The sequence below is a fragment of the Anser brachyrhynchus genome, assembly GCF_964034855.1.
Source record: "Anser brachyrhynchus genome assembly, chromosome: 2".
NCBI classification, from domain to species: Eukaryota; Metazoa; Chordata; class Aves; order Anseriformes; family Anatidae; genus Anser; species Anser brachyrhynchus.
In genome coordinates, this window is record NC_137695.1 from 71,180,355 (window position 1) to 71,196,559 (window position 16,205).

Consider the following 16,205-nt stretch of genomic DNA (forward strand, 5'->3'; position numbering starts at 1 on the left):
AAAAAAAAAATAAATCTCTTCTTTAAAGGCTGGAACCACAGCCATGTCATTAATGTATGGGACACAGTCAAGAATCAACCCCTCCCCACCCATCTGCCCCAGGATCTCTGCCTGGTGCCATCCACAAGGACAATATAGCTGGCTATAGCTGTAAGAGGCTAGTTCACTGCAGAGTATGTTGGGACCCACAGCTTTAGGAAGGAGGATGTTGTTTGCAGTAGTTATTGCCTTTTTTCCAGTGGTCATTAGCTCCTGGAGCATGAGGGCTGTAGGCGGTATTTGGTTTATGGCAAAGGTATAATATTCTAATGCTCAATTTTCTTCTGGACTCTACAGAACCCTTGGAATTAGGCAGAAAGCTGTTATCAGGGACAAACTCATTTTCATTTTTGTTGTGGTCCTCTTGCTACAGAGAAGGATGCAGTTGGGACTGGAATTAGGGTGAAGACAAGGACACTTCGCAGAGGCTAATCTATTCTAGAAGGTGTGAGGCACGAGGAAAAGGAGTGGTGCTGTGACCAAGGCAATAGGTTCTCTCATCCCATAGGGGAGTGATCCCTTGGCTACAGCAGGTGCAGGGGACGGGGTGGACTTGACTTCTGTAGCTCAATTTAATGAGGAATACGTCACAGAAGCTCTTCAACAATGGAAGAACAGCTGGTGTTACTAGAGATAAAATTATGTGCTCCTTTAGGGAGTGGGTTCTCCTCCTGGCTGTGAATAACATTAGGGTTTGTGTTGGGATTATAGTTACAGCTTGGAGAACATAAAATGTCAGAAGCATAACTATTTGCAATATGCAGGGCCTAGAGACATTGTAAGAGGATTTGTGCTGAGAAGAGCAAACTATTTGCAAGCTCTTTTACGACACAGATTGGTCCCCCAACTTATAACTGTGATTAGGGTTGGAAGAGTTTGTAAACCTTCATGAGCCCAGCACACTGCTGCATGCTACAGCATTTATACAGCTACAAAGATAGATACTACAAAGATAGAGCTACACCCGAGGGTACTGAGCGAACTGGCGGAGGAGCTGGCCAAGCCACTTTCCATTATTTATCGGCAGTCCTGGCTATCAGGGGAGGTTCCAGTCGACTGGCGGCTAGCAAACGTGACGCCCATCTACAAGAAGGGCCGGAGGGTAGACCCGGGGAACTATAGGCCTGTTAGTTTGACCTCAGTGCCAGGGAAGCTCATGGAGCAGATTATCTTTAGTGTCATCACGCGGCACTTGCAGGGCAAGCAGGCGATCAGGCCCAGTCAGCATGGGTTTATGAAAGGCAGGTCCTGCTTGACGAACCTGATCTCCTTCTATGACCAAGTGACGCACTTGGTGGATGAGGGGAAGGCTGTGGATGTGGTCTACCTTGACTTCAGTAAGGCTTTTGACACAGTTCCCCACAACATTCTCCTCGAGAAACTGGCTGCTCGTGGCTTGGACTGGCGTACGCTTTGTTGGGTTAAAAACTGGCTGGATAGCCGGGCCCAAAGAGTTGTGGTGAATGGAGCCAAATCCAGTTGGAGGCTGGTCACTAGTGGAGTCCCCCAGGGCTCAGTGCTGGGGCCAGTCCTCTTTAATATCTTTATCGATGACCTGGATGAGGGCGTCCAGTGCACCCTCAGTAAGTTTGCAGATGACACCAAGTTAGGTGCATGTGTCGATCTGCTCGAGGGAAGGAAGGCTCTGCAGGAGGATCTGGATAGGCTGGACCGATGGGCTGAGGTCAACTGTATGAAGTTCAACAAGGCCAAGTGCCGGGTCCTGCACCTGGGGCGTAACAACCCCAAGCAGAGCTACAGGCTGGGAGATGAGTGGCTGGAAAGCTGCCTGGCAGAAATGGACCTGGGAGTACTGGTTGATAGTTGGCTGAATATGAGCCAGCAGTGTGCTCAGATGGCCAAGAAGGCCAACAGCATCCTGGCTTGTATAAGAAGCAGTGTGGCCAGCAGGTCTAGGGAGGTGATTGTCCCCCTGTACTCGGCTCTGGTGAGGCCGCATCTCAAGTACTGTGTTCAGTTTTGGGCCCCTCGCTACAAGAAGGACATGGAGGTGCTCGAGAGAGTCCAGAGAAGGGCAACAAAGCTGGTGAGGGGTCTGGAGAACAAGTCTTACGAGGAGCGGCTGAGGGAGCTGGGGTTGTTTAGCCTGGAGAAGAGGCGGCTCAGGGGAGACCCCATCGCTCTCTATAGGTACCTTAAAGGAGGCTGTAAAGAGGTGGGGGTTGGTCTGTTCTCCTACGTGCCTGGTGACAGGACGAGGGGGAATGGGCTAAAGTTGCGCCAGGGGAGGTTTTGGTTGGATGTTAGGAAGAACTTCTTTACTGAAAGGGTTGTTAGGCATTGGAATGGGCTGCCCAGGGAGGTGGTTGAGTCACCATCCCTGGAGGTCTTTAAAAGACGTTTAGATGTAGCCCTTAGTGATATGGTTTAGTGGAGGACTTGTTAGTGTTAGGGCAGAAGTTGGACTAGATGATCTTGGAGGTCTCTTCCAACCTTTCTCCTTTGCATGCTCTTTTACTGTAGGGATTGGTGCCCTGACATCGGTTAGGAGTGGGGATAGGGTTTGCAAATGTTAGCCACTAGTGCCCCTTATTACTAAGGTGTCCACAGCCCACAGACAGAAAGCAGCTGGTTCCAGATGTGATCTGTGCCCTTTTAGCACAGGAAGTGTAAAGTCTGAAGCATCAATGGATGCGCCGGTTGCCACACGTGGGAATGAGCTGAAAAAGAGTGGGTAGTAGCAGGGGCCTTCGGGTTATGTTCTCTTGTTCTGCAGGGACCGATCACTTGTGGCAGCAATCATGTGAGAATTCACATTTTTAATAGCCCTTTGTGTGTCGTGTGTCCTGCAGTCACTGCAAGAGTAGAGACCAATGCTCTCTTTTACTGTGGGGATTGTTGCCCTGGGTGCAATTAAGGTAAAGATTGGACCTGGGATGATCTTTTCTCTCTCCCCAGCTTGATTCCGCTGCCTTCTGCAGTGCCTGTGTGGCAGTTCATTCCTTCTGGAGTAAATCAATCATTTCCCTCCCAGAGGAAATCTGAGCACAAGTGATGGGGGAACAGTGCAGACAGACACTGTGGCCACAAATGCCATCGTATCTAGTTCTTTCCTCCCAGGACAAGTCCCAGCAGTGTCCTAGCAAGCCTTGCAGCCTTCCACCTTGTCCCAGGGGACAGATCACGTGCCTTTGATGCAGGCGTCAATTGAGGAGTCTGTGACACATCCACCCCTGGCACTTAAAGCACTCTGGATTAAAAACCTACCCACATACATAATAGCCATCCCTATGCCTCAGTGTCACAGGGGCCACGCAGTGGATTGGGGAAGACCTTGGCCAAGGAGCATCCTGGCCGCTCAACAGCAGAGGCACAGCCCAGAGCACCACAGACACGAGCCAGACCACACCATGCAGGGATGGTAGTGAGAACGAAATTCAAACCAATAGAGAAAAGTACCTCCAGAGGACTTCCTTCCTGTACCGACCACTGCACCTGTGTTTGATGCTCAGTTAGGTGTTACAGATGTACTGATGCACTTATTCGCACAACACTTCATTCTTTCACACATTTCCCCATTTATTTATTGGTCCATAGGTTGTTTTGCTGCACAGTGACACAAAGCTATAGGGCAGTCTGTGTAACTTGACTCAATAGAAAAAAGGGAAAAACTTCAGCCAGAAAAAAATAAGAAAGTGGATAAAATTGAGGTCTTATACTTGCAATAATTTTCAAGTTAAAATAAATCAAAACATTCCTGTGCACTGAAAAAAAAACTTTGTTTCTACTGTAATTTCTGCTCCAAGTCTTCTGCATACTTATCACATGTGAAACGTACCAGCTGTTCACACCACTTCATCTGTAGCACTACGTGACCCAGAACTACTGATACCAGACATTCGTATAATTCTTCTCAGATGAGCAGTACTTTTCAACTCATTAGGAACATACACACAGAAGCAAGATCATAAAGATGCCTAGGGGTGAAATTCCAGCCACTGGTCAGAGCCTCCTAATAATTGTAGTGGCTTCAGTATTTCACCTCATACCACAGACAAAGCTATAATGCAGTAAACAATTTTGCCAGCAGACATGAAGGAGTTTGGAACCTATAAAGACCGAGAAATGAGGTTAATTACCAAAGCTCATGAAGGAAGATCATAGCAGAGATGCAACTCTGAAGCTTCCATTTTGTGCTTCCAGCCCCCAAGCCATCCTTCCTATCGCTCCTAGACAGCTGCTTTCAGCCACATGGCAAAGAATGGAAGAATTAGGGTTTATCCTGGTTGCAACCAGTTCACTTTCCTGTAGTGTTAGTGACACTAGTGAAGGAAACATCTTTGAACACTAAAATAGCTTAATGCATACAAATATTCTTGGTTATAAGTATTGGGGATGACAAGAGAAGAGTACAGCCTTGGAAGTCTATGCCTGTTTTAATGAGCTATCTTGCCACCCTACAGCACAAATCATCATATTCAGGAAAAGACAGGACATACGTTAAGCTTTATGTTCACCTAGTCTTTTAGGCCTCACACAGCTCTCTTGATTAGTGCTGGGCAGGAGAGATCACAGCCATAATCCAGCAATGGGTGCCACTGAAGCAAGAACCTTTTGTTTCTTAGTCTCCACAGACAACAGTTGCTTGGATAAGCAGAGCAGATAAGTCTCTCTCCAATCTGGTTGCATTCAAAGTCCTTTAAAAAGGACCTTGGCATCTAAGACCAGAGACAGTTGGTGACAGTAGAAGCTTTCTGGCTACAAATACTGTTGAGTATAGGTACATATTTTTCTATTTCACTTCTAAACACTGATTACCAGGAAATTGAATAGTTTTTAAAATATCCAGGTCCCAGTGTCCTGAGGTTTTTAATGGAAAGTGAAAATGGTTAAGGTCACGTATTAATATTTTATTGACTACCAGTCAAAACAGGTTGGCTGGCAAATGTTTTATGCCTTCCCACCTGCACAGAATTGCCATTGCCCTCCATTAAGGACCTGATTCCCATTAGCTTCATCCAATTGCTGGGGGAAGGGGAAAACATGGGTGCAGTGCTGGAATAGGGAATGAGACTTTGCAACCTTTCATTTAAAAAAAGAAATCCTTGGGGGTCTGTGAATGGCAGGTTGTACTAGTGATCTTTCGGAGCTGTTCAGACCTAATGCCACGATGACACCAAAGCTAACCTTTCTTCACCAACCTCCCCTCTGTCAAGGTTTGACATCGTTGATTTCAGAAAGCAATGATTGCTTATCCCTTGGCTTATTCTGTTGAGGAAAAGGCGGATTGGAAATCACTGCTTACTGTTTTGACTGAAGGTATGGTGACTCAAGGTATTTTTCTTTAAAGGCATTCTTTAGGATTTTGCCTATCTGGAGCTGACTATGGAAAATATTCCTGCTTGGGTGGACAGCCTGCCAGGAAAGACTGATGCTTTGCTTCAGTAAAGGAAATTAAACTAAAATAAGATCTGATTCTAAACCTCTGACCACAGCCTGGGTTGAGTGTATTTGTGTTTCTGAAGGACTCCTGAAATAACTTAATTTAATCCCCCCAAAAATAAATAAAATCAGTATGAAACATGTTGTATTTGTGTTTATCCCGCCCCCACCCCCGATTCTGAGAACAAATGACAGACACAAAGTGACTGTGGGAGATTTTTGCCTTAAAGGAAAGTTGGAAAAGATACTAGCGCTCTCCTAAACAGTTGTGCTTATGAGACTGTTAGGCTAATTTTGCAGACATAAGAGCTGCAACTAATCACACTAAAACCAGACTGCCTGATGTGAATCCATTACTACCCTCAGACACATGTTGAGGCCTTGAAACCATAAAGGTAGGCACTTCAACTAGCAACATTTACAAGAATAATCAGGCACTTATGTGAAAATTGCAGGTTTCTGGGACTGTGTCCAAAGTTCTTTCCAATCACCCCTTTCACAGCATCGTCTTGGTACTTTCCCCCATCCTTGCAGGCTTTGATCATGCTCTTCTGTCAGTTCTTGCAGCCTTTCAGTAGACCTCCGTCCCTTTCCAGGATTACATGTTTGCTGTGACTCCATTCCCCCGCCCAACTTGCCCATATGTACTGAAATGCAGCTTTCTTCCTATGAACAACCCAGAGCACAGAGCAATGTGGAAAAATTGTGCTTTCTGCACCTTCTAGGGTTCATCCACAACATAAAGGATTGTACTATGGCAAGTAAGAGCTAGGAACCTTCCTTTATACGACTCCAGAGAAAACCATGCCACAAATATACACTACAAAGAGCTAGGTTTTCAGCAGGATGTTCCTCAAAGATATCATGTGCTGTGCTCCGAACCTCCACGACTGGGCAATCCCTTCTATCTCCACAGATTAAATAAACAGCGGTTGAAGTGAGGATATTTTACCTTAACATAGTCCCATGGGTTTTATGCAAAAATATATATGAACAATAACACTTATGCAACAGTGCATGTGAGTATTAGCAAAGTCTTTTGGACAAGAAGTGGAAAGCATCTCTCTCACTTGAAACCCAAAAGAGTAACTAGATCAAAAAAATAAGACATATATATATATATTTTTTTTTTTTACCCCACAAAGAATTGATAGTATCATTTTTAAAAGTACATGTATATTTTTTGGCATAAGGGGAAAAGAAGGGGACAGCTTCTCAAACCTCTTTAAGGCTATAAAATGAGGAAAATACCCAGGCATTCATCCATCTAACTGTTAGGGAAACAGAAATGATGAAAATAATCTATAAAAGCTTCATTTTTATTGTTTTCCTGACCTCATTTCCAGTAGTCTTCCCATTACCTGCTCTGTACAGAGAATTGTTCTGCTGTTCCTTAAGATGTTTTTCCCCATGTTAGTTTGCATCATATATTTTTATTAAATCAATTACCATGTAATTTACATCATATTGCTTAATTAAGGGGAAATTGTTTTGCTGAGGAGCCTGTTGGAGGATGAATGGAATCAATCAACTCTAATATAAGACTAGCCTCTTCATAAAGCCATTCATTTCCAAGTTAAGTCCTTGGAAAACAATAAAAGGAATGCTATTATACAGCTTAGGATGTATGACACTATAGTTCATCTTAAATGTTTACGACAAGTCCACTGCACTAAGCTAGAACATTTTATATATTTTCATATACATATATATATATAAAATTCAGGTAAAAAATAAAAGTATTTTAAAAAGGGCTGAGGTACTAATAGGTGGCAATTCATTGTCCTCAGATGATTAAGGGAAAAATGAAGCAGACGAAAAAGTTTCCAGTCTAATGCTCCCACTGGGAGCATCAGAATTTCAAATGCTAGTAGGATTTGGAGTGTAGCAGTGAAATAAAGATATTTCACTCATTTCCCTCCATGATGATATCAACTCTGCCATGTTTACTGCAGTTCAGCAGTCACACTGAAAAAAACAGTAATTATATTTCTACCAGTTCTCAACATTTTGCAACTACAAAGCATCATTTGTTTCTGTGGCATCATGCAATCTTAGGCACTTGTAGATAAATGTACGAAGTACTAAGCACTGTCCTGATGTGCTTGTTATCTGAACTCTGGGTTACCCTAATGATAACTGCTACCAGAGAAGGCATCATGCCTAATATCTCTAATTTATGAAGTGATGGAGTAGCAGCTCTAAATCTGTTTGGACAGTGAACTCTTAAAATCTTTGCATATTCTTCCCTTGTATCCTCCAGAATTCTTATCTCTTCCTCTCCTCTTGTCTACCATGTACCCTATAACAAAATCTGGACAAGACTACTCCTTTTCTAAAAAAAAAAAAACCCACACATTTCAAACCACGAGGGGAAAAAAAAGGAAAAAGGGATGTTCCTTTGTCACCTGCTTCCCACCTCTAAACTGAGAGCTTAAGAGAGAAAACAATCAGTTCAGACAACTACTTTGGCTCCATGCTCCTGCATATGAATTTTCCTAATGATATTGGAAATGAAACTCATGGTAAACAGAACAATACTATGACCCTCTATTGTCCTCAAGGCAAAGGAGAGTGAAAAAGCTAAAGGTAGCTGTGGTGCAAACACTGTGGACAGGTGTTCAGGTAAATGCAAATGACAGCAACAGCACTGATATTGAACCTGGGGCTGGGACACTGCCTCAGGAGCAGTCTCATTCTTCAGACCACAGTTTTGTCTTACCCTATAACACCTTTCCCATTGGTTGCTTTTCTTCTTTTCTGCCTTCCCTTGCCTTCAGGGCATTTATTTGCTGGGGTAGTGTTCACTTAATGTCACAGAAATCATTTCTTTTTGGCCTAATGACAAACAGCAATTGCTATGGTCACCTGGTCTTCATTTTGAAGGTGAAGGCAATAAAAAGAAGGTGAGTGAAGCCTCAGTAGCCACTAATACCTCATAACCATTCTTTTTTTCCTTTGATAAATTAGCTTCAACAACCACTTGACCAAAACAGCCTGCAATCTGATTTTGTAGCTTCTGTCTGGTGCTTTAACAAAGCCCTGACAGTGGAACAAAGTACAGGCTATACCGAAAACATACACTGCTTGGAGTATTCATAGAAACATCACATCAAAAGTACTGTGGGGTTTGGTTTCATTTCCAGTTTTTTTAATGAAGTTAACTGGCTGGGCCTTTATCACCAAAAAGGAGACATTCCTGATTTTGTATCAGTTATATTTCAGTACACTACTTTTTGATTTCACAAAATGGGAGTAGTCAAGAATTTTCCTTGCTTTAACTAATCATCTTGATTTCAGATCTTGAAATCAGATCTGGACACATTATTAATATTTATGAATCATAAAGGAGAAGTTAATTTTATCACTGTTTCCTACAGGCAGCTTATAAAATCCATGCTAATCATGTCTGCCTGTATTCCCTGAGGAGGAATAGAAAGAAGAAAACTAGTTTCCCAGAGCATCTGCCTCCCTCCTTACTTGGGTTTCCATTATCAGCACAGAGCACGTGAAGAGAAACTGCAGGACAGACTGTAGTTTCAGCCTGTGTACTGTTTTTTGAGGAGGTCCGTGAGTGCTGCTAAGCACGCTTTGTGCTCTGGTAGGGAAGAGAATGGCAATAATAGCACATCTAATACCCAGCAAAGGGCATAGCTTTTAAAAGCCTGCAGTTTCCCCACCAGCTATCTCAGAGATGCTGGAGCCAACAATAATTTGGTATGATTAGGTCATGACCCAAAATAGGAGGAATGGTGTTTCATGCCACCAGAGGATTTAAGCCCATCCGATGAAGAGACCAGACAGTGAGTTTTAGAAAACAAAGAAGAAAATAACTTCTCACATGGGATAAGATTCACCTATGGATCTCATTGCCAGGGTAAGTGTGGTTCAGACAGGGACTAAACAAGCTCTCAGACATGGTGGCTCCAAGGACAAGGAGCAGGGAACAAGAACATCATCTGCTGCTGGTCAGTGGAGTCAGCCTTCCACACTCCTGGATGAAAAGTTGTGTATGCAGTATTTCATGATTGTTATTGCTCACCTCCCTGCCATTAGAGACACATACACAGAATATGGGGAGTCAGGTATATGCTTCAAACATCACATTGGCTCTGAGCTTCTGGGTATCCCAGTGTGGGGGATTGGTGTGAGCCTACCTGTGCCTGTAGATGATGCTCCTTGAGACAACCCTTCAGATGGGAAGAACGTTCATATCCCTTGGCTGGCCTGCCAGGTGTTGTCTGACCAGATACATAAGGTGGTGAAATGTTCTCTTTTAATCCCTTGTAACAAACCTGCAGCAAAGTGAGTGTCCATGTTTTTTTATAATTACAATGGTGACATATGAATTCACAGGAAAAGCAAAGGCTTTACCCTCTGGGAAAATATTCAAGTGAGCCATTGGAGCATACCACAATGCACTGAAGCCAGAGACAGTCTGCCCTAAGCAAACACTGAACTGAGTTGGGCTGCTGCCCCTCACTGCTCTCCCAGCAAGTACGTACATTTTTAATGGCTTTTTTTTTTCCCCCTCAAAGAGATGAGCAGGCAGGGAAGAGGAGGAAAAAGGGGAGAATAGGAGAAAAAGCAATGCTGGGGGACTCTGGAGTTGCTTGTGTGAAGGGGAAAAATGTCAGGTAGGATGTCATGTCGCTTACAGGCAGTGAGGCAGCATGAGGAAGCATGTATTCAAATGCCTCCAGTGGAAGTGGGCGATGTTCTTGGTTTGCTTATGGATGAGAGAGGAGGGGGTGAAGATGAGAAGGGCTATTCCATCACTTAGGGAAGTGGGGAGCAGTGGGCAACTTTCTCAGCTTTAATCTCTGGCCACAGAAATTCCTTCCCCTGGCCTTTATCACGCCAGGGATTTCCCAAAGGGTTTGAATCATCTTCCCCTCCTCCTTGAAACTGCACAGGATAGCGAAGGCATAAATTTGAACACCTGTACCAGTTCTCAAAAACTGTGAGGAAAATTTTGAAGAGTCAGATTTTGGGTCAGACACAATCATCTCCTACCACCATTAAGTGCTGGAACATTGTGTTAGTGTGTAAACAAGTGTTTAAATATTGGTCCTGTGACACTGTGGCTTAAAACAGAACAGGCTCTGCGCAGGCTAAATCTACTGCTGCAGACAACATACCTTGTTCTCAAAGTAATCTGATTAGGGTGTGAACTTACAAAGACATATGTATATAACAACATAATCATACAATGACTCTGATAGAAAGGGATCTCTGGTTGTCATCTGGCCTTACCCCCCTGCACAAGCACAACCAGTTTTAAAGTTAGGCCACGCACACTACTCAAGGCTTCAGCAAGCTGAGAAGATCCTGCAGGGTCTCTGTGCATCTGTTCCAGTGTTTGACTGACCTTGTTGTGAATTTTTTTCCCCCTAAAGATCTAATTGGAATTTTTTAAGTATCACCTCATGTCTTGTGGCCTCTTGTCCTGTCACAGTGCACCTCTGGGAACAAACAGGCTGGCTCCAAACAGCAGTGACATTCTCTCTGCCTTTTCTTCTTAACACTGAATAAATCCCTCAGCCTCTTAGACACCACATGCTTCAGCCCTTGACCATCTCCATAGCCCTTGACTGAATTTGATCCAGTATGCCAATGTCTTTCTTATGCTAAAAGCCTGAAAGAGGACTCCACACTGCAGGCATTGCCTTCCAAGTGCCCAACAGACATGAAGATTCACTTCCATCAAACACATCCCTGCCAATACAGGATGCAGTTGGGCCCCCTTCGCTACTACAGCACATGGCTGATTCACATTCTGTTTGTTGCCCATCAGGACCCCCAGCTCTGTTCTTGCAAAGCCACTTTCCTACCTTTGGCATGTACTGCAGCATGGCATTATTGCTCCCCAGGTGCAGGACTTGGCACTTGCCATTCCTCAAACTTCATGAGGTCTCTGTCAGACCCTTTTTTCCAGCCTGTCCAGGTCCCTCCTCTTATCCTGGCCTCCAGCATATCAACCACTTTCTCTAACTCAGTGAATACTTGCTGAGGGTATACTGTGTTCCTAACACCCAGGTTATCAATAAAGACACTGGACAGTATTGGCCCCTGCATTGAGCCCGTGAGGATACCACTAATAGCCAATCCCTTGTAGGAACGGTGAATGACATTATGTTAGATAGTAGCCTTGCAGTGTCATGGGCCAGTTCACAGTTAACTCTCAGATGCATCCCATCCACACCTTATGTATGGAATATTTGCTTAAATAGTTGCAAACAGAGACAGCTATAGGGGGCTCAGAAAGTGTCTTCCAAAGGTAATTTACAATTGATGCTAAAAGTCTCCTCAGAAGAACATCGAGGCACCTGATAGTGAGGACCTCTCCCTACAGATCAGCCTAGGATTAGGGATGAGATGAAGAAAAAGCACAGAGATATCTTTGGAAAAGTAATGCTGAAGACAACTTTGACCAGATAGTAAAATTCTCCTCTGAGAAAGATTGGTCAGGCAAGGGTTAGGGCTTAGAGAGAGTCTCTGCTCAAGTAGCATTTTTGGGTCTATGGGTCCCCTTGGGGTAGAAAGAAGGAGAAAGCCAAGATCTGGAGGTGGACTGGCCTTCTGGGAGGAAGATTTAGGCTCTGGATGGAATAGGGTCCCTGAGCCATGGGTGGACTTTCCCTTAATGTTTTGGATTGTGATGAGACAAAGCCCAGAGCCACAGCTGCAGTGGAGGTGGAAAGGAAACAGCATCATCTTCTAAGAAGATGTGAGTCTTAGGGTGGAGTTGGATGCTTGCAGGATTAGGGTTAAGAGTGAGAGAAGGTGCAAGCTCAGAGCTGGAATATGGCTGGGAAAGGTCTGCCAAAGAAAACAGGGTAGGAGCTTGAACTAACAGTAACCTGTGCTGCATTAGAAGTGTTGCCACTTCAGGTGATCCTTCCCCTTTACTCAGCACTGGTGAGGCCACACCTGGAGTTGTATGTCCATTCCTGGGCTCCTCAGTACAAGAGAGGTGTAGACATACCAAAGAGGGTCCAGCAAAGGGCCACTAAAATGACTGAGGGACTAGATCATCTCTTATACAAGGAAAGGCTGAAAGAGTTGAGACTGTTCAGACTGGAGAGGAGAAGGCTCAGGGGGTATCTCATCAGTGTCTATAAATAACTGGAGGGAGGGTGCTAAGAGGACAGAGCCAGGCTCTTTTCAATGGTAACCAGTGACAGGACACAAGGCCATGGGCACAAACTGGAACACAGGAGGTGCCATCAGGAAGCACTTCTTTACTGTGACCAAGCGCTGGCACAGGCTGCCCAGAGAGGCAATGGAGTCTCTATCCTTGATGATATTCAAAAGCTGTCTGGACACAGACGTGGGCAACCTGCTCTACATGTCTCTTCTTGAGCAGAAGAGCTGGACCAAATGACCTCAAGAGGTCAATTCCCACCTCAACCATAGTATGATTTTATGAACTCTTTTCTGCTGAGAAAAACTTAAGTTCTGAGTGGAACAGAGTTTCCAGCCTATGCCAGGTAGCAGCAAGAGCAACACTGCTCCCTAGGGAGCAGGGTGCCAACATGGAACCAAGCAAGGGCCTAACCACCCAGAGCCCAGCCCCACAGTACCTGAGTGAGGCAAGCACAGCAGATACAGAGATGGCAGCCTGGCTCAAGTAAGTGTCCAGATGATAATGCTGTATCACCATGATGAAGCACATCCAGGGTCAATCCAGGAAGTCAATCCATGGGTTAGGATCAGGTCCAGTGACTGCCCGTCAGAGCCATGGCATTGCGGAACAAGCCTAGAGGACTCTCCACAGGTTAGGTTCAGATCAGGGAGAAAGGCTATAACCAAGCATGGCTGAGCTGAAGACCATACTCCTCCAACACAGCTCAAAACAGTGCAAATGCTCTAGGCTAAACCTAAATAGAGCTCATGGGCTCACAGGTGTGGGCAGAGGCCCCAGGTGAGGCTGATCCTGGACATTACGATTTACTAGTGCCCCGAGGGTCTTGAGAGCCTATGGGTCAGCCTAGGAACAGGCTTAGGATCAGAGACAAGAAAAAGTGAAAGCTCAGAGCTATGGTTATATGGAGGTTAGCAGGAGGACACAAGAAGAATGAAAGCTGAAGAAAACATCCTCTAAGGCATACTTAGTCTTTGGGAGGGCTGGGCTGCCCTTTTCAGGGCTTAAACTAGGGTGAGAGCTAAAGTAGAGGAAAAGTGAAAGCTGGATGCTTGTCATTGGGGCTGAAAGAAGCTTCCAAAGGAAACTGAGGTGTGATACCAGAATCCATTTCTGAGGAATACTGAATATAAGGATAGTGGAGACCTTGTCTTGTAGGCCAGTCAATGATTATGGTAGAGAGAGAGAGGAGGAGGGAGGGAGAATGCTCAAATCTTTGGTGTGAGGTTGGGCAGAGGCTGCCAAAGGAACATGAGTGCAGCAAAAATTACCATCCCTGAGGAGCTTTTAGTTGTTGAGAGGATGGGGTGCCTACTCTGAGACCCAGAACAGGATTAGCATTAGGGTAAGAGAGAAGGGAAAGCTTTACTCTGAGTGAGGCTGGAAAACTATTCTCCAAGTGAAACAGGGGGCTAGTGCTAGAGATGTCTATTCTCATCGAATTTATTTTGTGAGTTACCACTGACATTTTTACTCTGTGTGTGAGGCCTTTGTCAATGCAATTTTTTGAAATTTCTTGCTGAAAATCTAGAATATTCCTCCTTCTACTCTCCAGGCAAAATTCAGCCTCTCAAGCCACCTAATGTTGCAGGGCGGGTTGAGTACTGGCAACACTGGTACTTTCCCATCTTCCTAGTCTCTGCAGTAGGCTCCCTGCTGCACTGCTTGACATACGGAATAAAAAGAAAACAACTAGGAATCAAAACACTTTAAAACATTCCCTAAAGGCAGTGGTAAAGCATTTATGTAATAATGTCTTAAGTCAGAACAAAATATTAAAATAAATATTAGGGGTGGGAGCGGGAAGCTCAAACCATATTTTTCTCCTGGTACACACAACGGCTGCTGCTGTCACCAGACGGGTGCCTGGGGGAAGGCAGCTCTCTGCCACGGTGAAGCAGAGAGGCCACAGCAACATGGGACTGAAGCATCAGTGCCTTGGAGGTGACAGACAATTTAAAGAGGTTTCATAAAATTATTGGCCAACATTTAACAGCGTGGATCGCTCAGATGAGCACCTGAATTCAAATCGGGTGCTCGATGCTGTGAGCACCTGCGCACAAGAGCAGCTTTGTGCAGGCAAGCGGGCCCACCAGACCCTGCAGGAGTGCTCTCGGTGGTCTTGGTCCAGCTGAGCATTGCAGGAGGGCTGTGCTGACACCCCATGTCAGCTGTTTGGTAGTGCTAAAGAGGCTTTCTCATCTGAGCAGCAGTGGCTGTGGCTGGGGAGGTTGCAGATCTGTGTGTTTTTTGGTAACTCATTATTTCAGCGACCTGGTTTCCAGTCTGGCTGGAGAGAAGTACTGGGGCAGCACAACAGAAGCTGGGAACCACAGCCCAGGTGCCGGCTGGGAGGAAATACCCTGAACTGATTTTTCCTTCCAGGGAAAGCTATCATGACACCACAACCTGAGCCCTCCTCTCTTCCACTGTGGGATTTTTTCCTCAGCTTGCCCTCTTCTTCTTCTTGTTCAACTTGTCTGGATGCTATCCAGTGACCAGGGGTATTATGGTGAATTACTCTGGCATTTAACCCTAATGATTCCCAAGTGTGAGTAAAGACACCAGGACAAGGGCAAGTCTGCATGTAGTATTAATAACTAGTACAGATTAGCTCAACAGTTGTCACACTAACTGCAAGCTGTAATATACTGTCAGGTAGATACACCTCATTAACTAGCCTATTGCCCTTGGGATGAAAAGAAGAGTGATGCCTAAGCAGGGAACTGCCCCGTTCCATCAGTTTTAGCATTTTTTCCCAAGGAGGGCCACAGGCTGAGTGATAGTCATTTCTCCTTCAGGCACGATACCCTCTGATCAACATGCACTTGGGGCTAGGACTGGGCTCTGCCCACTCACACCGACGTACAAGACACATATTTTCTACCTGGGGGAGTTCCCATAGTTTTCAGTGCTCCTCATGTCCTACAGAGTGCACACAGGTCCTTGCTCAGCAGTGCAGTTGCACTGGGACAACATCACTGGAAAACAAGTCTTGTCAGGGCCATGGGAGTGAGTTTTCAGTAACTTTCTCTTGTCAGTGGTTGTGTGATGGTTCAGTTCATGCCAGGGAGTTGGCAGAAGAGCAGCTGTGGTCCAAGGGTGGAAGGAGGAAGACATGGCTGTCCTTTCCACAGCAGTTAGCAACATGGTCACATTAAGTGTGCCAGAAAATGGGACCCTCATTCATCTAAAGGTTTCTGAAAATCCTAACCACTCTTCTTTTTTTTTAAATTTATTCTAACTGATCACTTTTTTTTTTTTTTTTTTCAGGTCAAACTCCTATTCATGACAGTCAAATGCTGACTGAAAATGCTGAAGTAAAAAGTTGCCTTGAAAACCCACAGCCAGTTTTTATGGATCTGGACTAGGAGGCTGAGCTTCAAGAAACATGAGGGAAAGCCAAGCTGTCACTAACATCAATTAATCTTTTCAAGGTTGCGTTTTACATCCTTTTAATTAACTTCTATTGAGTGTGGATCTTCATTTTTCAAATGGAAATACGTTTATTAGAACACTTATTAAATACTTCTACTACACTGCCACTGAAGATTGCTAGTTGAGGAGGACCCCCAGCCATTCCCCTCCTCTCAGTGCTCTGCCTGCCATTCGGTGT

At 44.8% G+C, this 16,205-nt stretch overlaps 1 long non-coding RNA gene across 1 annotated transcript; it reads right to left on the minus strand.

Moving 5' to 3' along the window:
- Window positions 1-5,645: 5,645 nt before the first annotated feature.
- On the minus strand, window positions 5,646-14,185 carry LOC308188813. The gene is made up of 2 exons (XR_013945790.1): window positions 13,029-14,185; window positions 5,646-9,737 (listed from the first exon to the last, which is right to left on the minus strand). It is a non-coding gene; the product is annotated as an uncharacterized lncRNA (long non-coding RNA).
- Between the last annotated feature and the right edge of the window lie 2,020 nt (window positions 14,186-16,205).